The following is a 7,170-nucleotide window of genomic DNA, read 5'->3' on the forward strand; positions in this document are numbered from 1 at the left end:
GGCCATAATAATAATGATAATGATAATAATAGTGGCTACTTGTATAGCGCACAGGTCCACTTTTCAGTGCTCATGGCGCTTCAAAAATGAAAAGATATTATATATTTACATGCATATACATATTCAAACATTTCAACAAAGAAGAAAATGGTAAACAGAAATATATATATATATATATATAAAGAATGTACCAAATAAAAATACAATATTGATCCAATATTAATGGCATACAGCAATAATGAAGCTTAATGAATTAAATGACAAGTTTGTTTTTCACGTATACGTGTAGTTGTATCAAGGAGGTACGAGCTCGCCTGTACCTCCTTATTTGTAATTCTGTTCATGCAGGGAGGTGAGAGGAACTTACCTCCCTGGTTCACGAGAACATTACAGTTTTGAGCAAGGTCATCTTGTTTGAGTAGCCATGACCCGTTTGGCTTTCTTCGGCCTATGTCCAGTTGACCTATATCCATAACTGGCTGGAATGTTTACATTCCTTTTACCCATCCCCTCAACAAGGAAGAGAGAGAAAAAGTTTTATGAAGCCTCTGAAAGTGACCTTTGACTGAAATAGATGACCATTAGTGGCATGTGTCCTCCAAAGACGATGCATTCCCAGAGAACCATGAAAACAAAATTCACGTCGAATCTTTTGACTAAAAAAAGCCAAAGAAGACACGACCAGTTCAGCTCCTCTGTATGCTCTACTATATAGGCTCTCACGCTGTCAGTAGGACCTATAACAATAATTTTGGGCGATGAAATCGAGCCTCTTGATAAGTGAACCTTGAACAAAAGAAGAGCCGTCGAAACTTATGAATCTGCATAAACTGAACCATTTGGGTGGCAAAGTATTGTTATCAGACAGACAGCTTCTAATTAAAAAATCTAAAAAACAGTCCGAGAACTTCGTGACGTGTCACAATGAGTGATGAAAATAAAACTAGCTAGGCCTTATACAACCTTTCACAAAAGGTCGGAAGCTTCGTTATGTTTTTGATTTATAATACGCTCCCTTCAGGTAATTTTAAGAATCTACACCTGGTTTATATTTTTTGTGTGATTTTTTTTTCTTTTTTAAGTCTGTGTCTGAATATACAACTACTGTATGCTTAAATATGTTTGTTGCTATGAAAGAACAGTTTTTGTGGTTGCTAAGGAAAGTCTTTTGTTTCTATGAAACCATCTTTTAATATCTTTTGTAAGCTAGCATCAACATCATGGTAAAACGAAGACAAAAAATATATAACGTCACAAAATGCACGTAGGCCCACAAGCGAGGCCAGTGCGGAATGTGACAAGATGGCGCTATTTCATTAAAACAGCCGTGGCGACGTTTCGACGTTTATATTCAACTCTCTTTCTGTGTATGCAGACTAATCAGTGAAACGCTATTTTGAAAAATCTAAAGAAAATATCGTTCAAATGCTGATAATGCTCAAAGTTTTGGTCAATTTTAAGTGCCGACCTCTCTAAACGGAAACGGAACGTGATGGGAAATTCAGAAAAAAAAATGCACTACTCCAGGACATCGAAAAGACACTTTTTTCTTTAAGTTATGGGGAATTAGTCGCCTTAAATTTGAATATGGCACCAACGGTTCAAGGAAATGTGTGTTTTCATTCGTTAAAGTATACAAAAAACAAATTACAGGTTGTAAAATCTCTTTTTATATTTCTATGTATCATTCCATCATTGTACTGCTGTGACATAGCGAGTTGTAGATTCCCATCAAGACGGGGGAGGGGCAGTCTATAGGATTGATTAAAGGGGCAGTACATAGGATTGATCAATAGACATGCTCTATTGATAAAGTTTCAATATTTCATTCAGAGAAACGTCCCCTATAATCCGTCATGGTAAAAGTACATCGTTCGCCACAGCCTCGCCTAAAGGTGTTATGTAAAAGTCACGTAGCATGACTTTCAGTAGCCTTAGTTCATTAGAATACATTGTACAATGTTGTACAATAAAAGCACTGATGATATGATCATTCTGAAATAGCATTGCTTTTCAACATTACAGGTACATACTGTTTACCATGGGAACGGTGATTTAAAAAATGTTCGAGTTATCACATTTAATGCATAGGGCCTATGTGTAGGTCAGTTGTATCACAAAACATCCTACCATATAATGATTTTGCAATAAAGCCTAAAATATAAGGAGATCACTATTTTTCTCACTAAACCATAACTGTAGACGGTTTTGATAGTCTAGACACAATTTTATTGTAACTATTGTTCACATCTATAACTTAAGATTGACTTAACAATGATTGACAATACTTAACATTGATTATATACTGATTAACTTTTTACACTGGTTGTTAACTAATTCCTCACTCACATTTTAGAACTATTTTGAAGCACTAAAGCTCGGTTTTTGATTCGTCTGCAAATGATAAATTATGCCTTTAAATGAATGAAAACGAGTCGCGATATTGTAGAGCTAACCCGGGCTTTTCACAGTCGTTTTTATTTCTAACCAATCACTGACACATTCGGTATCGTACGATTATTCAGGGAGAACGGCCAGGGAAGAAAGAGTGACCCGTGTCCTAAAATCTGACCTGATGAGGTCACTACAAGATGACCCGACGCTGACCTTTATCGAGTAACAACAAGCACTCTCTCTTCCATCCCGCCAATTTCACATCCGCGTCCCCGATTATCTCGATCCACCCCATCCCCTCCGGGTGTTTGGTCTGGTCACTCTGGCCAATCAGCGAGCTAGCTGGCTGGCTTGACCACTCTGACTGACCTTCACACTCTTTCTGGACCTGTCGCTGTTGTTTTTCCTGCCCCGGTGAAGCTTCCTGAGCCTCTAGGATCGAGAGATCTGGTTCTCGGGTGTGTTGCTCAACCAAACAGGGCTGAGCACGTCCGAGAGGAAAATGAGCAGACATGCGTTCACACCACAGTCTACTCGGGCTACACCTCTTTTTCGTTTTCTTTTTTTCCGTTCATGGTACTAGTAATCGTTTCAGACCCATTCTCATTCACTGACCGAAAAGCGTGTAAATAATCAATGTATGTACACACACACACACGTACACACACACACACACACACACACATACATACACACATCTCTCTTTCTCTGTGTGTGAGTTTAAAGGGAGGGTACAGTATTGGTGGAGATGAGAATTGAGCTTTTAACTTTTTGCGAGATACCAAGAAAACACTTATGAAATAGTACAGAGCTAACCATTTTCAGAGGAATTCAAAGTTTATTTGATGAAAATCGGGTTTGGAAGGACTGAAACATCCAAAAACAAAGTAAAGCAAAGCGATCGTAATAAAGTGTGGGTCCCACACTTATTAGAATCGCTCTGTTTTGGATATCTCAGCCATTTTAAAACCAATTTTCATCAAATAAATGTTGAATTCCTCATGGAATTACATGCTCTTTCTGTTTCATAAGAGGTTTCTCGTTATCTCACAAAAAAATTTTAGAAACCTGAAATTAGGTCTCAACCAAAACTATACGATCCCTTTAATTGTCAAATGGGCTTTAAGTGCAGATTCAATCAAATTGATGAAACTCTTCAGTCAAGTTTTGTTCTTTTAACTTGCAATTGACAAAATTTAATGTAAACTATTAATATTGATGTAGGGCAATTTGTTAATCAGTTGCGGTAAAAAAAAAAAAAGAATTTAAAGTATGTCCATCATCAGAGCAAAATAAAACCTTTCCATTGATACATCACTTGTTGCATAACAAGGAATATTCTTGGAGTTATGATTAAAGACATCCCATATTTTCTTATCATATTCTTAGTAGTTGTTTTTTTTTAGCATGTCAAATGGCCCATAATTCAAATATACATGTAGTATAACTTATAGCATACTCTTGCATTGAGAATATTTGCCTTGTTCTTTGCATGTTCTATCTGGTAATGTTCAGTGGCTTGTGTAATACGTTGTATCGCTCTCTGTGTAGTTCTATATTGTGCTTACTGAAATTACCCTAAGAAGGCATCTGTAGGCATCTGTTGATTACACCACTCTCTGAAATGTCGTCTTTCAATTTGTTCGTCAGCTTTTGTTCTGTTCTTTCACAATTACATAATTACTGTATAGTGGTAGTATTTGTAGTAGTAGAAGTAGTTATTACAGTGCACTCCCATTATTATGGATACAGTTATAACAAAGCTCTCATTACGGAGTAAAAATTTAAGTCCCAAAATTATTATCAATAATTATCCCATTGGAATCCCATTTTCTTTGCTTAATTTTGCTCAAGAAATTTAAATATAATGAAAGAAAAATGCTGGTCCCCAGGACTTTGTTAGTACTTGAGTCAGCCTTTTATGTAGTCAGTATGAATTACTGAAATGATATAGTTGTGACATACATAATTATGTATGTGTATGAGTGGTGCATCTGTCATATAGCTACATGAAGTCCTGATACATGTGTAATGACAATGACACGACATTGACTATAACATCAACAAAGCGAATTTTCTTTAAAGATACTTTATTTCAAGTCATACATTGCTGTAATATTGATTGTAGTAATGTCATAATCTATACAAAAACGTCTCTTCAGCTCATAGTCTGGTATTACCATAAGAGTATGCTACAATAAAGAAATGTGCAAATATTTCTGCTCAGCTCAAAGCTTGGTACTATTAACATAAAGAATGAAATTCTTCCATGGACAGAAATACACAAAATATAACGACATTTCAAGATTACAGATGAGATACTAATAGAGTTCATCAGTAAGAAAAGAAAACAAACAAACAAACAAACAAACATGTCTTTATGAAGGCATGAATATTCATATGAATACAAAAGCAGGTATCTTCATTTGCAACACATGATCAGCAGGTGTGTGCAGAAACATACTCATAGCGCCATCTATGGATGAAGTGGAAATCTCTGGATTGGATAAGCAACTAACATACTACTCTCACCGCCGCCGCTAATGAAAAACGAGAACTCACATACAGAATGGACATGAACACATATTAAAAACCATGGGCAGAATATGGATTGGCTATGTCTCTTATAGTATACAAATATACCAGGCCTGAGAGGCTCTGGTTGAAACTATGTGCATGAGGTGACTTCAGTAGCACTATTTTCTGCGCCCCTCAGAAAAAAGTGCTTCTGATGTCACCGAAGGCACATAGTTTCAACCGGTGCCTCGAAAAATTGGCCTGGTATATTTGTTTTATATCCCTCCCAATGAATTAAAGAGTATTTGACTGCTGGTATTCTGTAATTTACCCCTTTTTTAGGGCATCTTGCTTTACTCTTTTCAAGAAGATTAACAAGTCATTTACGCTCGGGAAAGCAGCAGGAGGGCAGCGCGTACGCGTACTATGAAGAGACAACTGCGCGCTCAGCCGCTAAAGTACTCGGTGCATTGCTGTACAACGTACTGGTAAACATGCGCAAACTGCAAACTCACTACGCGCTTCATACATGCAATACGCCTATCCGATCTGTCAACAAGTACGTTGGTGCGGTGGTACGGTGACGTGCGTGCTCGAGCTGATCAATGATGTGACTGTGAGCTGGGGTTGCAGTTGATTGTGTTTTCTGTCGTCTTTCTAGCTGTCTGTACATGAATATGGCCTATCCTTTCCTGTTAAAATTGCAAGTATACATTGTAAATTTGGGTAGAACATTCAGTAACAGCGAGTCTAAGGTTAGATTAGGGACTGGAAAAATTCTAGCAGTTAGCATCGAGTGCCACTGTAAATTCGTGTGATTCGTAACAGTTAACAAGTTAGACTCTAACTCATTAGACACTCTAAAAAATAATTATTAGGATGAGATTACGGGAACTACTGTAAGACAGGTAGAACTAGGCTTAACTAGATCTAACTTACGCTAGAAATAATTAAGCAGGCCTACTATCTACTGCAGTTTGTCAACATCTTTTGGGTGGGTCGCTCGAGTTAGTGAACTGCGAGACCAAATTTCAAGCGACGAAGCATGAACTCCCCAAAATTAGACAGTCCTACACTGGGATATAGGCATAGGAAATCTAGCATACCGTAGTTAGGGGATCATACTTTCTCATACATTGCACCAAAACCTTGGAACGATCTTCCATTATCTCTACGACATGCATCTTCAAAACCAGGGCCAAATGAGGCCTAACCAACGTTAGATTAGATCTAGGCCTACGGTACGTCGAAGAGCCCTAGCTTGCTTATTGTTGTTGTCTAATTATAGATCTACGATATCGCCTACTCTGTTGTAACGTAATATTCTATTCCACAATGCCATGAGCATCTTTTTAGGTAGAATGAGGGCTTTATAAGAGTCTCTCTGAGTCTCTTATTTTCTCTAACGTTACACGTATTGAGTGTATTGTCTACAGTAGGCATGCCTTGTGGTTCTCGCGAAGTGAAGGCGCCGCGATACCCATTCATTTGCACATGAAATCTCTCGCAAAGCGAAGGTGCTGCGATACCCATTCATTTACACGTGAAATCTTTCGCGTCGCGACACGAAGCAAAAAAGGCGCGAATTTCACCAGCGTGATATAGTTTTTGTACTATTTCCCTAGGGAGAATAGTCATACGCGGATTTGTATGGTAGAATTATGTTTTGTTGTTTACAGTGCTCTCGACCAATCAGAGGACGAGAAGCAATTTGTGAGGGACATAATAAGTTATAGAATATTGCCCCTTGGAAAAACCAATAGATAATTTAACCCTTTGCGTGTTTTGAGTGCTAACTGATACAGATAACCTCTTGGTGTTGCATCTACAGTACAAAGGCCCTGGAACAGAAAGGATTAATAACTTGTGGGGTAGACTACTAAACTTGAATGTTTCCTGGATAAGTATAACTTAACCACAAATATTCATTTCCTGTCTCCAATAAAGAACCCCTGGTTTCCTCTATAGAAATGTTCATTTTTCAACATCAACTCTCGAGACAAATTTCTTCCTCGAGGAAGCATTGACTGCACTGATCAAGCCTGAAGAATAAGATCATTTTTTGTGAAATTGCTCGAGTTTTGCAAAGCCCCATTGCCTTTCTCTTGGGAAATTCAAAGATTATCATCTCCCAAACATGATCCGAGCAATATTTCAAACACATAGAATTTAAAACGCTTACAAGATTAAATCACATCCAAATGAAATGCAGTCAAAACCCTAGCAGCAAGGAAGTGGAGAGAATGCACTAGAACATAA

The sequence above is a fragment of the Diadema antillarum genome, unplaced genomic scaffold (assembly GCF_040938485.1).
Source record: "Diadema antillarum isolate AM-2024a unplaced genomic scaffold, OU_Dant_1.0 seq00001421_RagTag, whole genome shotgun sequence".
Taxonomy (NCBI): domain Eukaryota; kingdom Metazoa; phylum Echinodermata; class Echinoidea; order Diadematoida; family Diadematidae; genus Diadema; species Diadema antillarum.